The sequence below is a fragment of the Protopterus annectens genome, chromosome 13.part0, assembly GCF_019279795.1.
Source record: "Protopterus annectens isolate FY-2018-M chromosome 13.part0, PAN1.0, whole genome shotgun sequence".
NCBI lineage: Eukaryota > Metazoa > Chordata > Ceratodontiformes > Protopteridae > Protopterus > Protopterus annectens.
In genome coordinates this window covers 1,017,851,451-1,017,867,075 of record NC_056747.1, presented here as the reverse complement: position 1 = coordinate 1,017,867,075, position 15,625 = coordinate 1,017,851,451, and the positions used below count along the sequence as shown (strand labels likewise).

At 43.6% G+C, this 15,625-nt stretch overlaps 1 protein-coding gene across 1 annotated transcript in view; it reads left to right on the top strand.

Moving 5' to 3' along the window:
- RAPGEFL1 (Rap guanine nucleotide exchange factor like 1) overlaps window positions 1-15,625 on the top strand; it is a 672,616-nt gene that overhangs the window by 369,431 nt on the left and 287,560 nt on the right. The window lies entirely within an intron of this gene.

The window sequence follows — 15,625 nt, the reverse complement described above, 5'->3', positions numbered from 1 at the left end:
CCTTAGGTGCCATATATTGGGTAAAATTAGGTTATATTGTCTAGGCTTGTAAGGACTCTTAAGCCATCAGCCTAGTAATCTCTTATGAACCTAAAAAAGGTATACACACACACACACGGTAACTTAGCAGCTAGAATATTAAACTATTTGGCACATATATTTATTTATTTATTGTCAGAGTTTAATTTAGAGCAGATTAAGGGCATGTTTCTGTCTATTTCTAGCAAACCCATTACCAACTGACTAGAGGAGTTAGTTGGTACACATAATGTAAGTGGATTGCCCACACTAATTTGTGGAGTAGTTTTGTGACAGGCATGGTTTACAGAGGAAGTCTTGCAATTATGATTTTTAAAGGTATTCAAAGTTCTTGTCTGGTCACTCAGCAGATAATATCACAGTTAAGTCTGGAAAAGAAAACTAAAACAAAATACTCATTTATAGAAATGTATGGATCTGTTACATCTGATATTGTTAATCCTCGTTCATTCCTTACACATGGGTATCGATTCTGACCTCGGAACCGAGCCGGCCATTTTCCAAGCTCACGTCGGCTTCAAACTCTCGAGCTAAACTCTTACCCACAATCCTCCTCTCCCTGTTACCTCAGATTTCGTTTGCCGTATTGCCATTCCGTTGTGTCAAGCTGCTTCTCTTGAGCTAAGTACAGTTATTTGTTGTTTAATAGATTTTCAAATTACTTTTCTGTCAGAAAAGTTTCTATTTCATTATCTCTTACCCTATCGCATCTAGCATACATATTTTCTTCAGGTTTTTCTGCTCTTTTCTCTACTTTTTTACCGCGAGGTATTCTGTCTTTACCATCGTTGGTAATCCTTCCCTATTTTTTTTTTTCTCATACCTTCGGGTATTCTTTTGTACCATTGCTGGTACCCTTTTCTATTATTTTATTTGCGGTCATGGCAGATAAGAAAGGTAGCCCGGGGTTTAAGCGATGTTCTGATTGTGGACACAAACTTCCTACTTCTGATGCACACTCTTTGTGCGTTTATTGTTTGGGGGCGTCCCACTTGTCTGTGGACCAGCCCTGTACTATCTGTGAAAATTTCTCAAATAGAACTTCGTTGGAAAGGAAAAACAAGCTGTTGCTGAAGGGACTTCTTAAATCTCCCTTTTCAGAGGCTATTTCTGGGTCGGAGGCCTCAACCCCTCCTAGAGTCCATAAGAAAACCTTGGATGTTCCTACCAAGGCTAAATCTTTGCCTTCGTCCCCAGCTGGGGACTCCCGCCATCCAAAACCTAAAAAGGCTAAAGTTTCGGCTCTGGAGCTCACTCAGTCAGCCCCAGTGCTTTCAGTGCCTAGACTTTCAGCACCGAGGCCTTCGGCTCCATTAGTGATCTCGGCTCCGTCTTCTTCTGCAGCCTTCACTATATCGGCACTGAGGGGCTCCTCAGTTCAGACTATTACCACTGTATCTGCACCAACCTTTCAGTTGGTGCAGACCTTGACCATGTCGGTTTTGACATCTTCCTCAGAACCGACACCTTTATTGTTGACTCCAGTTTTGTCAGTTCCAGCTTTGGTACCGACAACCACTTCGGCACCAATCCCTGTGTCAGTGCAGACCATGACCTCAGCACTGATTACTTCTTCGGTGCAGACACCCGTAGTCCAGTCTCTTGGCACCATTGTCCTCTGTGTGGACTGGTGAGATGGGCACCGAGTTTGCCTCTTCTGTGGACAGGCCTGTTTCTCCCTCAGTCTCCGTGAGGTCCACTAGAAGCCGTTCCGAACACAGTGTGTTGTGTCTTGTGGATCAGGTGCTCTTGGCCAGAGGTATCCCACCCCTCAGGAACTATCCTTCGTTGGGAGGTGATCACCCGTCTCCAAAGACCCCTTCTTATTCTCCTCCTTCATTGCCTTTGAAGTCCATGGATATAGCACAGTCTCCCCCTTCTGCGGTCCCCTTTATTGCTCTCCCTAAGGAACCGCAGTTGCCTTTGTGGCAGGAAAGTTTTGCTACGACCCAGGATGTCAGTTGTGACACTCATAGTTTACTGGTCCACAGCCATCCAGGGACTCCGGGTTGGCAGGCTGAGCCACTTACGGGAGGGGTGACCCCTGTCCTAGACATTCATCTTCAGGTGGACCAGCATTCCAACTGATGGAGAAGGCATTCGCTGCTGTTGGCGATACTGGACTGTCTATACCTCCGCCCTCCTCTGGTACACTGGTTTCACAAGTCGCACCTAGCGGACACCGGGTGCGAGGGCCTCAGGACATATTCCCACAGGAATCCCCTTTTTCGCTGTCTTCTCCAGCTTCTCCCGCTGAGGAGGTCCACCAGAAAAGTTTGTGTAAGAGGAAGCAGATGGACTCCACAGAGGAGTCCCTCACTGAAGACACAGATTTTGATGAGGGGGAAGGATCCCCCTGGTCACCCTCTGAGGTATCCTTTGGTGATATCCTCGAAAACCTGAAACAGAGAGGTGACTTGCAGTCCTCTAATCCATCCTCTGAGAAATCTGTGTTCCGCCAGGCCTTTTGTGCCCGGCCCCCTACCTCCTTGGTTACTCCACCTGCTGATGAGCTTGTCCGGCTTATCGTGCAGCATGCTTGGAAGGCTTCTGATACCGTTGAAGCTATTCCCCGGAGGCCAGATAAGATTTTTTCCCCTCCTGCTTTGGATCCCCATTGGTCCAAAGGTCTTCCTGTGGATGCTTTGGTGGTGGCAGCCGCAACAAAAAAGGATCTGGCAGAAGAAGAAAGCCAGACTGTCCATCTGCCTAACAGAGTCCCGGGCCCTGGGCAGGATAGGGAAGCGCACCTTTGCATCAGCGACCTTTACTATCAGGTCCCTGAATTATATGGCACACTTTACCAGGCTTCAAAGGGATCGGATTTCTTAGCTCTCTGAAACCTTGGCTGGTGCCGTGTCTGATGAGGTCCGTGACAAAGTGGCCTCTCAGGTGGCTACCATTGAATCAATATCTAACTCCTCTATGCGACTGATATCTCACGCATCAGAAGGAGCAGCGGGTTCAGCTGCGGTCTTGAGATGACATGCCTGGATGCACTTGTGCAATTTCACGTAACCCTTTAAGGCTTCCTTTCTTAACGCTCCCATTGAGGCCTCCTCGTTGTTTGGGCCCAAAGTTAAAAGCACACTGGCCAGATGTGAACAGGACAGTAAGACCCTTTCTGCCGTAGGTGTCCGTTATTATTCCCCTCAACGTGCTTTCTCCCGAAACCAAAAGAGTGGGAAGATATGGTTCAAGAAATCTCAGGGTCCTTTCCATGATACACAGGCCGAGTTCTCCCCTAGAGGCAGAGGGGGAAACTCGCAGGGAAAAGACACTCCTTTCGGGGCAGAGAGGTCTGCGTAACCTGGGTTCCAGGAATTCTTTCCCTGGTCAATCCTACCAGCGCTCCTGAAGAGCAGCCCAACTCCTTTCCTCTGGAGGTGGTTGGGGGACGTTTCTCCTTGTACCCTTCTGCCTGGCTAACCATCACCACCGATTCTTGGGTACAAAGGATTATACCAAGAGGTTTATCATATCCCCTTCGATCTTTGTCCTACCCCTTCAAAAAACCTTCCCGACGTGCCACCCAGTCAAAGGGAAGAAGCAGCACTAGAGATAGAAAAGCTGCTAAGAAAGAGAGTCATCCAAATAGTCCCTCCAGACCAGATAGGATCCGGATTCTACTCAAGACTATTTTTGGTGCCAAAGAAAACCGGGAACTGGAGACCAATTTTGGATCTCAGTGTATTGAACAAGTTTGTGAGAGTACAAAAATTCCGGATGGTCACAATACAGTCTATCCTCCCGCTTTTGGAAAAAGACGATTGGATGTGCTCGATAGATCTTCAAGATGCGTACTACCACATAAAAGTGGACAGGCCATCACGAAGATTTCTGCGCTTCCGTGCAGGAGCCAGTCACTACCAGTTCAGAGTACTGTCATTCGGACTCTCTACAGCCCCCAGAGTGTTCACAAAGTGCATGGCAGTTGTCACAGCTCACTTGCGACTTCAAGGATTCCAGGTGTTTCTATACCTAGACGACTGTCTCTTTTCCGCCCCCACCAGACATATACTGGAAGAAGCCCTGGCATACTCTCTCCTCGCTGCTCAAAGGCTACGCATAACCATAAACTGGCAAAAATCCAATCTCACCCCATCTCAATCGACAGAATTCATAGGGGTTATCCAGGACACAAAGAACTGCAGAGCTGCTATTCCAGAGCACAGAATTTTAAGGATAAAGCAACAACTGATTCCAATCCTTTCAAGAGAGAAATCCACGGCTCACTTGGTTCTACAGCTGTTGGGTGCCATGGTAGCCTCCATCACCATTGTTCCCCTGGCCAGGTTTCACATGAGGCTTCTACAATGGCTACTGCTCACCCAATGGTATTTTTTTCAGTATCCTCTTTCAGCCATGATTCGAGTAACCCACAGATGCAAACAGGATTTAAATTGGTGGATGACACAGAATCTGTTACAATGGTCTAGCCCCTTCTCCCCCCAGCAATCCAAGGCCACAGTGACCACGGACGCCTCCCTGATGGGGTGGGAAGGGCTATGTCAGGGACAGACAGTCCAAGGCACTTGGTCCGAACTGGAAGCCCATCTGCATATAAATGTTCTAGAGCTGAGGGCGGTGCTTCTGGCGTTGCAATCATTCCATCCCCTGCTGCCTTCTGGGACAATTGTGATTCAATCAGACAACATGGCGGTGGTCTGGTACATCAACAAGCAAAGTGAAACCAAATCTTACCCCCTTTGTCGAGAGGCCATGAGGATATGGCAGTGGGCGATGGCTACCAACCGTTTTCTTCTAGCAACGCACATTCCCGGGAGTTCCAGCGTGATAGCAGACAGACTCAGCAGGTGCATTCTTCAACCTCACGAGTGGTCCCTGAATCCCTTGATAGCGGCGGAGATCTTCCACCGCTGGGGCCGTCCGTGCTGCAACCTCTTTGCATCCCCGACCAACTACAAATGCAGCAACTACTTAGCCCTGATTTCCCCCTCCGGGACAGTCACCCAGGGACGCTCTATTCCACAATTGGCCCTCGGGTCTTCTTTACGCATTTCCAGCCTTTCCCCTCATTCCCCAGTTTCTGAAGAAAGCCCGTCGGTTGAGGAGCAAGGTGATCCTCATAGCACCATATTGGCCTTGACAGATTTGGTTCCCCTTCCTTTGGCCTCACCTACTAGATCGACCATGGATTCTCCATCCAACCTCGGAGTTGATCTCACATCCACAGAACCTGATTCATCCCAACTTGAACAGCCTGAAGCTCACGACTTGGCTACTCCAATTCCCTTGATTGCCAGGCAGAATGATCTTTCTTTACCAGTACGTGACATTCTCATTGCATCTCATAAGTCTTCCACTAGAATTACTTGTCTGAGCAAGTGGAAATGATTTACCTGTTGGCTGAAAGATAAACAAGTAGACCCCTTTTCAGCACCAGTGTCGATAATACTAGACTTATCTGGCCGACCTTTTTCAATCGGGTCTATCGGCCTCTACCATTAGAGTTCATTTGGCTGCAACTTCTAATTTTCATGAAGGTGTCCAAGATTCCTCTCTTATGTCTCACAAATTGTGCAAGACCTTCATAAAAGGTGTGAATCATCTGAAGCCACTTTTTAGAGAACCTATTCAACCATGGGATTTATCATTAGTTCTACAAGCTCTGACAATGGCACCTTTTGAACCAGCCTCTTCTTGCGACCTCAAGTATTTGTCATGGAAAACCTTGTTTTTGGTCACCATTACTTCTGCCAGACGTATTTCTGAGCTTCAAGCTTTATGTATCAAGAGTCCATACTTGATTTTTTTCATAGAGATGGAGTAATCCATAATTTCTGCCTAAAGTGATCTCTGAAATGTCCATTAATCAAGCCATTGAATTGCCAGTTTTCTTTCCCAATCATTCAAACAGAGGCGAGTATTGCCTACATACCCTAGATATCCACAGGCAAATCAGTTTTTACTTAAACAAGACTAGGTCCTTTCGTAAATCTGACCAGTTATTTTTGGCCTTTTCTGGACCTAGATTAGGATCTGCTGTTGCTAAGGTCACATTAGCCAGATGGTTGAAGGACTGTGTGACCTTCATTTATACACAATGCAATATCTCGTTGTCTGCTACCATGAAAGCTCATTCAACAAGGTCGGTGGCAACTTCTGCTGCCTTGCATGCCAGAGCTTCCTTACATGACATCTGTGCAGCTGCAACTTGGGCTACGCCTCATACCTTCATCAATCATTACAAATTGGACTTGGCCTCCAGGGGAAGAGCATCTTTCGGTTCTGTGGTGCTCAGGAATGTCCTTCCATGAGAGCCTCCCAGGAATACAGGTAGCTGGGGACTCTGTCCCATGCGTAAGGAATGAACGAGGATTAACAATATCAGATAAATAAATTATGTCTTACCATAACATTCCATCTGTATTGTTGATCCTCGTTCAGTCATTACGACCCTCCCACCTTCCCCCTCCTGTGGTTTCTAGTGGATCTCACCATCCGGTTCTCTTAGGTTATTTGACCAGAGGTAGCCTCTACCTTTTTTGACTTGCAAACTCAATCTGAGGTAACAGGGAGAGGGGGATTGTGGGTAAGAGTTTAGCTCGAGAGTTTGAAGCTGACGCGAGCTTGGAAAATGTCCGGCTCGGTTCCGAGGTCAGAACCAATACCCATGCGTAATGACTGAACGAGGCTCAACAATACAGGTGGAACGTTATGGTAAGAAATAACTTATTTTTCTCATTATCAAAAGATTTCCAATACGTTAAGAAGGAAGGGGAATTTTTCTCAAAATGTTTCATCAACAAAGCCACGTTAACTGCAATTCAAACAGAAAAGGAGAAACAAATGTAATCAGAGAGCTTTGACTGCTGTCTTGTTTTTCACTCTCGGACCCAATACATGTAAAAGAGAGTTTGAGTGATCTTTCGACATAGAAAATGTAGTCCATGTAATAACCACAGCAAATAGGGTTTAAAAATGTAACAACTCTAGCAGTAAATGTGTATATCTGACTTTTCAACTATGAAAGAATTTGACAATCCTGTTCCCTCTAAAATGAAGGGTTGCTGAATAAAAGAAGTAAAACAGAGCCCCCTGATCCAGGAGAGCAAGTAGAATTAATAATCATTCTTTGAATTGTCCTTGTTAGATCCAGAATTGGATAGACCTAAAATATTTTCATACTTTACATCCCTTCCCTCTGTATAACTGTTCATCCTCTTTCAAAGGGCATATATAATCAAGCAAATGAAACCCCAAACAAGAAATTCTGCCCAAATTACATACGTAGTTAAACAAAAAGTACTTCTCATTACAACATATCTGGTTACCTCCTCAGTCAGAATCACAGCCAGCTGCCACATGAAACGTAACCAGATAATTTCTATTTAGTTTTATTTTTGTGCTCTAATTCCAGAATTTAGATCATATCATCTTTGTTTGCTACAGATGCATAATTAAAACATTTGCTTCTGTTTTTTCCAAGGCCACCTTACAACTGTCAGTGTAAGGAGTGTATTTTACATTACCTTAGTATTTGCATAATACTTACTTTTCAAATTAAATAAGGGCACTCATCATCTACCAAGACCCTTCTTAAACGATTCATGTATTCTAATCTCCCTGTAGAGCCCTGGGGTTACTTGGACACCAAAATCATGGGATCCAGTGTCTTTTTTATAGTTTAAGAAGAATTGCTGAAGCTGTTGACAGCTTATGCCTTTTATTTATTTTACATTTGTTGAGCAGGGAAGTCCAGCTGAGCACAAAGTTGCCTTTTCATCAGAGGAGGTCCAGGAAGAAAAGTTCAAGTACATGCTGTACAAACAAAATCCTTTAAGTTATATCAACAGTTTTTAGAGTTTACCAGTCATACTTCCATTTATATTACCAATGCAAGCCATGGCAAATTATTTATTTATTTTTTTGTTAACCAGTTAAACTGACTAACCCAAAGGACCTTTTTTCTTTGAGGATCCACCTTGGAATCTAGGATGACTGACTGAATGGTAACAGAAGATGTTATTCGTGTTTCACTGTTGCAGTCATCACATTTGGGTCATCTGCTTGCAGTAGCCCTCAGTCGGCCTGATTAACAAAGTCTTGGGTCCTGTCTCGGTTGCTGTCCCTTCTTTCGTGACGTCAGGTCGTCAGGGCTATAAAGCATGCAGCCGATGCCATTACATCAGTCTTTCTTGTTGTGTGGTGCTCGAAGCAGAAGCAGTTCGCAAGTGCCAGTCGGCCGACTCCTGAAATTTTCGTTTTCGAGTTTCAGAACCGAAGTCTTAAACTAAAAGCTAAGTACCCCGTTGGGGAAATTTTTTCTTGCTCTAAACCAATGTCAATAAAAGTAAATAATAGCATTACTTGTGGAAAGCAAATACCTCATAAAGATTGTCATTCGTACTGTATTCCTTGCCTAGGCCATGACCACGACGTACCTCGCTGTCGGTTTTGTGCCTTATTTTAACCACGAACTATCCGTCGTCAGTATATTTTTCGCTTCTAAATATTTTGGTGCTTGGTTCAATTATCCTGATATGTCTTCGGTAAGCCATCTGACTACCAACATTCTGAAAAAATGCAAAGATAAAGACAGGCCGCCTAGGTCCAAACCTGCCGACGACGCTTCTCCTAAGCCAGTTCGCCGGTACTCAGTGAGGCGCTTTCGCAGCCCCTGATACCCGCTACTTCAGATTCGCAGGCCTCTACTGAGACCCATTCGGAGTATGGTATGCCACGAGATGCTTCAACTGTGGAACCTACGGATGTCTCTACCTTGGATGGGTCCGGAGGCGCTGTGCAGGCACCGGCTTTTGAGGGTCTATTCAGGCCTACTGACTTGCGTATTAAACCAACTCCATCTTCTTCTTCAAGGCCTAAAACTCGAACCATGCCTAGAAAACTGACACCCAGACTGCATGGTCAGGCCTCTATGCCTAAAAAACAAATGATAAGAGTGGCTGAAGACCTTATTACTGTACTCAGGGGAAGCCAGCCTTCCCCCTCTAAGAGACCTAGGACTGAGTTTGCTTATGATACTTCTGACCAGGATTCTGAATTTTCTGTTTCCTCTGATGACCAGGATTTACCCTTATCTACCTATGAGGATTCTGATGCTGAGGACTCTGCCCCCCCCTCCCCCAGAGGATAAAAAGGCCAAGGGATTTCTTACTCCTGCCCCAGCACAGACCTTTAGCCATACCTCCTGTACTAGACATTGTTGATGATGCCTTTTCGGAATCTAGCTTGACTCCTGACTCTTTACCTCCTGCTCCCAGAAAACCTGATAGATATTACAAGGTCCCCTGACTCTCTCAAGTTCCTTTTTAAAAAAATCCTACTGTGGATCCTGAGACCATTTCACAGGGACCCAAGGGCATTAAAGCTACTACTGCCAAAAATCCTACCCCCTCTGATAGAAACTCCAGGGCACTGGATAGATGGGGTAAGAAGGTATACACTTCTGCAACGTTGGCCATTAGGGTCTTAAACTGCCAGTTTTATATGTTAAAGTATCAGCAGCATAGTTTCATATGTTAAAGTATCAGCAGCATATTATTGGATTGCTTAAACAGAAAATGATGTTGATTCCCGATTGTGCTGAAAATAAGGATTTACAGGATTTATTGCATTTAGCTGAACAAGTTGGAAAACATACTTTGCAGTGTGGTTTTGATTCACTAGAGGCATCTTGCAGGGCTGCTGTAACTGGGTCTGTACTTAGAAGGCATGCTTGGCTTAAGGAGCAATCCTTGCCAGATCATGTTAAAGCGAAATTACTGGATGCTCCCTTAAACCAGGACCGCCTGTTTGGCAAAAAGGCAGAAAAAGTTCTTAAAAAGATGGAGGAAAAAGCTAAATCTATGCAAACTGTTAAAGATTTTTTACAAGTACAACCTCCAAGGTTTAGTAGGCATTGGCCTTCCATGAATTGGTCCTTTCCTGCCTCTTCCAGACCTTCTCGGTCCAAACCCAGATCCAGCAGAGCTCCCAGGCTTCAGTCCCAGGGTACTCACAGGACTAAGTAGTGGGGGGCCTCCACTTCCAAATCTGGGAGTAATAAAACTCCCCCCTATGGTAAACTTTCTCAATGACTTATTTTTAAAACTTCCAAGCACTTCTCAACTGACTGCCCCTTTGGGGGGGCAAGATTGCTTTTCATGCAAAGAACTGGGAACTCATTACCCAGGACAAATGGGGTTTAAATATAGTGTCCTAGGGATACAGATTTCACTTCTACACATTACCAACACCAAGCGGGTGGCCAGATCAGTGGGCAGAGGCCCAAAAGCAAGTACTTTCTCTCTTAAGCATGGGGGCTATTCAGTTGGTACCAGAAGAGGAAAAGGGACAAGGTTTCTACTTGAGACTTTTCTTGGTACTCAGAACAGACAATTCATGGCATCCTATACTGGACCTGTCTACTCTAAACACATTTTTGGCGATTCCAAAATTCAAGATGCTGACTCTTCACCAGTTGCTCCCTATGCTAGGCAAAGACGCCTGATTGGCAACACTAGATTTAAAGGAAGCATACCTGCACATCCCAATCGGAATCTTGCAGAAGATACCTATGCTTCAAAGCAGGCTACAGGCACTATCAGTTCTCTGCACTGCCCTTTGGCTTATCTACTGCGCCCAGGGTATTCACAAAGTGCATAGCTCCAGTCATTGCATTTTGCAGGTAAAGAAATATTCAAATATACCCATACCTGGATGATTGTCTAATTCAGGCAGAAAGCCAGGACATACTTTTGAATCATCTGACCCTTGTACAAAGGGTACACCATAAATGAAAATAAATCACACCTGGTACCCTGTCAACAAATTATATTCCTGGGAGTAAGCTTGAATACAACTTCCCAGATGGCTTTCCTTACGCCAGAGAAACAAATTCATTTGACAACCTATTCAAACAAGTGGCCACAAAAGCCCTGCTGTCTGCAAAGCAAATACAACAAGCCTCCTGCATTCTTCTAATTCCATAAGCAAGACTGCATATGAGGAAACTACAATGGTATCTAAAAAGCCTATGGTGTCAGCATTCTCAGGATCTAGAAGCAATGATTCCTATTATACCTTGCCTATGTCTAGAGTTACTTTGGTGGGCAGAGGCCTGCCACCAAAACAAGGGACTACCATTCACACTACCCTCTGCCGCCCAAACCGTAACAACAGACGCATCAGTCTATGCACGGGGAGGCTCATCTGGCAGGGAAGTGCATTCAGGGAAAATGGAACCCAAGTCAAATGCACCTGCATATCAATCAAAAAGAAATGTTAGCTGTACGGAATGCTCTGACAGCCTTCAAGACCACATTCTTCCAGGACAATTAATGGTAAAGACGGACAATACCACTGTTATTTGGTACGTAAACAAGCAGGGGGGTACACATTCTTACCCCCTCTGCAGACTAGCTATGGCATTGTGGAACACAGCCCTGAGCTACCAAGTGCATCTACAAGCTCAATTCCTGCCAGGAAAACTAAATACACTGGCAGACAAACTAAGCAGAAACCTCATGGACCCACACGAGTGGAAGCTGGAACCAAGGATTTCCAACTTGCTGACAAGCAAATGGGGGAGCCCAGATATAGACCTGTTTGCCTCCCCCCAGAACTATCAGTTGGACAAAATTTGCACAAGGACTCCCCACAAACAAGCTTGGAAAGTGGATGCTCTGTCCTTCAGCTGGAAAATCCTATCAGTTTATGCCTTTCCTCCTCTGCTCTCCAAAGTACTACTAAAGATCAAACAAGCCAAACCAAGGATGATTTTGATTGCACCAGACTGGCCACACCAACACTGGTACCCCCTCTTGCGCAGTGTGTCACTGTTGGCCCCATGGCACCTGCCTCAGACTCCTACCCTGTTGTATCAGCAGGAGAACCAGATTCTGTACCCTCAGCTTCAAACACCAAACCTAGCAGCCTGGCTAATTACCTAATCTCTCCTTTACCATCCCTCAGTAAACCAGTGATGGATATCATTTTAGAGGCAAGGAGGTTTAGTACTAGAAAGTCTTGTGCTGAAAAATGGAAAAGATTCTGTGCCTGGAACCAATCTCAAGGGATGAGCACAGCAGCGCCCAATTTACTTCAGATTTTACAATACTTAACTGAGATGCTTCACAAGGGCCTGTCTTTCTCCTTCATCAAAATTCATGCCTCAGCCATTTCAGCTCATTATAACACAGAACCTCCCCTCTTCTCTCATCAACTGCTGAAGCAGTTCCTCAGAGGGGCCAAAAATTTATGTCCATCCAGGAGAGCTCCAACTCCAAAGGGGAACGGATACTGCACTCTTTAGATGTGCACAGACAATTTAGATTCTACTTGGACAGGACTAAACCTCAAAGGAAATCTGATCAACTGCTGGTGGCATTTGCTGCAGGGGCAGAGGGGAAGGCTATTTCAAAGCAAACCATTTCCAAATGGATAGGCAATTGCATTCATTTCTGCTACAAGCACCATGGAAAACCTATCCCACAGGGGATCAGACCCCACTCAACAAGGGCTGCATATACCTCTACAGCTTTTCTCAGAGGCGTCCTTACCAGGGACAGCCTAGAAGCTGCTACCTGGAGTTCTGTACATACTTTCACCAAGCATTACCATCTGCCAATTTTCTCTAAATCCAGAGCTGGCTTTGCCACTGCAGTCTTGCAGGGCCTTATAGCTGGTCCTAATGCTATCTAAATTCCTCCTCCCATCCTTAGCTTTGGGAATCTACCAAAATGTGATGACTGCAACAGTGAAACACGAAGGTCATAGTACAGTTGTGTACACTAACCATAAATGTAGATTTTCGAGTGTATTCACTGTTGCAGTCCTGGTTACCCTCCCTCCAGCCCCCTAACTTCTTTTGGTTATACCTCTATTTTCCTTTACTATGCTTAAAATCTTTTTGGTATATTTGCTTTTTTGTTGGAGGTACATCATTGTACTTTTATATTTAATTGCTTCCCATTGGGGGGGCACCTGACATCTGGGGCAAGAAAAACCGATGTAATGGCGTCGGCTGCATGTTTTATACCCCTGACGACCTGACGTCATGGAAGAAGGGACAGCAACTGACGCAGGACCCAAGACTTTGTTAATCAGGTCGACTGAGGGCTACTGCAAGCAGATAACCCAAATGTGATGACTGCAACAGTGAATACACTCGAACAGCTACATTTATGGTAAGTGTACACAACTGTACTTTTTGAAGATTTTTTTTGTCAAAGCTAAAAATACTGAATGTTTTAAACAATTTTTTTGGGGGTGGGGGGCTCCCATACAGGGAGCAGTAGCTCCTACATTTGCATTCCAAATAAAATCAACTCCATGGTCATTGCACCTTCTTGATAAAGGGCAGTCTTCCATTGCATGCAATCCTCCAGAGATGAGTAGTTTTTGGCAGTCCATAAAACAAATGCAGTTTGTACATAGTATTTTTGGCTGATTAGCAAAGTAACCCTGTGGCTTTACAGGGAGAATAGAATACATCAAAAAGAAGAATATACAGTAGGATCATATGTAACATAAGTAAAAATGGGACTGTATAATAGGTTATTAAAGCAACTTTGTAGTACTAATAAGCAATGCTTTGTAACTTAGCTATTCTTATAAAAACACGTTAGGCAGGTAGCAAACTTAAGCAATATGCTTAGTCCCAATATACTGCAGAGGAAGAAGACATAAATAGACAGCAAGAAAAATGGTACAAGAGGGAAAGCTAATGGGAACTTCAGAGGAGATAGCCAAATTCAGAGATGAGGAAACTTTAACGCACCAAAAATTGTTATCCGCTCTGATCAACTGATACACTAAGAACATTTCTGTTAGATTGTCCATCTTAGCTTTAGCATCCCTGCAATGGCAGCAGCTCCGGGTTAGTGGAATCAACAGGGATATTTTATAAGGAACCTGTCATGTACAACTTTTTCTATATATCACGTTTAGTTTTATGTACTGTCTGACTAACTCTAGCTGTTTTATTTTTAGAAATCTCTTATAACTTTGCAAGTTCTTTGAAATGTGTCATGTTTTTAATTGAGTGCTCCTCGGCGAGTGAAATTGGTCTTCTTGGAGCAGTGCTGTACTCCAGCTGACAAATTTAAATAAACCAACTGTGAGTGTGAACATTTCTTTCCTAGGCATGACAAACCTTTGTAGTGCATTTTCTTTATCCTCAGCTTTTTGCCCTGCTTAAGAATTAATCTCTGTATTTCTTAATGTGTATTTTAGATTACTTAGGGCCACATGTATGGTTATGAAAGAAATTCCAAGTCACTGAAGCTAATAATGAAAACTCTTAACCTCTAATCAGTGAGTCTTCTCTGGATGAAGTTTTAGCTTATCCCATTTTAAATAGTTTATCTCCGCTCATTAATCGGTATTTGCTATAGATAGCACTGTAGATGCAATTTCTATTTACACACTAGCAGAGATATGATGGGTATGTTTTTCTCTTTTCTCCATGATTGTGCAACTATGGAGTTGTATGTAGATTAGTCTGTGTACATTTTTTTATGTTTTTATTTAAAGGGGTTGAGCCTATGACCATTTTTTTAAATCTGATTGAGCATTTAATCACTTAAGACTGTGGGAGATGGAGGGTGAAGCAATGCAAATGCCATAACAAAACTTTTGAAGTGTAGAAGACTTCCGTATCAAGTTATCAGTGACATAACAAGTAACAAAACAAATCAAAATCATGTTTTTCTAAAAGGGATTAACAAAAACAACTAAGCCAGCATCTGTTACAGTGACTTTGCTCCCCAAAGACAGACACACACATTTTTCTTATATAAACTAATTTTACAGTCATGGGTAAATCAGCAACTTTGTTAGCTGTGCTGATCTGCAGTGGCAGTCTGATTTCAGTAAAAGTGAGAGTTGCATGCTTTATTACTAAAGTGACTTCATTCATATGGGCTTGTTATACTACTTACTTCCTGTAGAATCACCAGTTCTGAAGATGGTCAAGAAGAAATGCAGTCTTTCTTTACAGGGGCCATGAGGCATAGTTTAGGTCTAGAATGCATAACACACCCATATGGCGTGTCTTAAAACTTAAGGCAAAGGATGTGTGTTTTGTGTGTTTCTTTTGAGGGATGGTGGGGCTGTCCTAGCATATGGGAATCTGTGATCACTGTTCTTTAACTTTTGCATATCTTTATGGTCATGATTCTGTTTACATTCTGCAGTAATTTCCCCCAGTACAGAGCTCACTGCTTTATAATCTGTGATAACACTATTAAGAAAAAGGAGGTAACAGAGCTAGAGTAGAAAATTCCACCTTATCCTTAGATCCCACTCAAAGGAGTAAATTAATTAGCACTAGCTTAAATTAATCTCTAATTTTATTTTGTATTCATTACTTTAAAATTTAATTTTTGTTTTGTTATTTTAATCCTAACTTTAGTGAAGTGAAAACAATATGTGTTGAAGAAGATCACTAAAGTAATGTGAGCAGGGAAACACAGTTGTTATACGTTAACCATTGTAAGTTTAACCAAAGCTGATAGGTACAGGTTATTGTGGCAGTTGAGCAGACTACCAAACACAGTATGTAATAGATCAGGAACTAAATACAGAAAGTCTTCAACTCTCCTCTCAAGGCTAAATG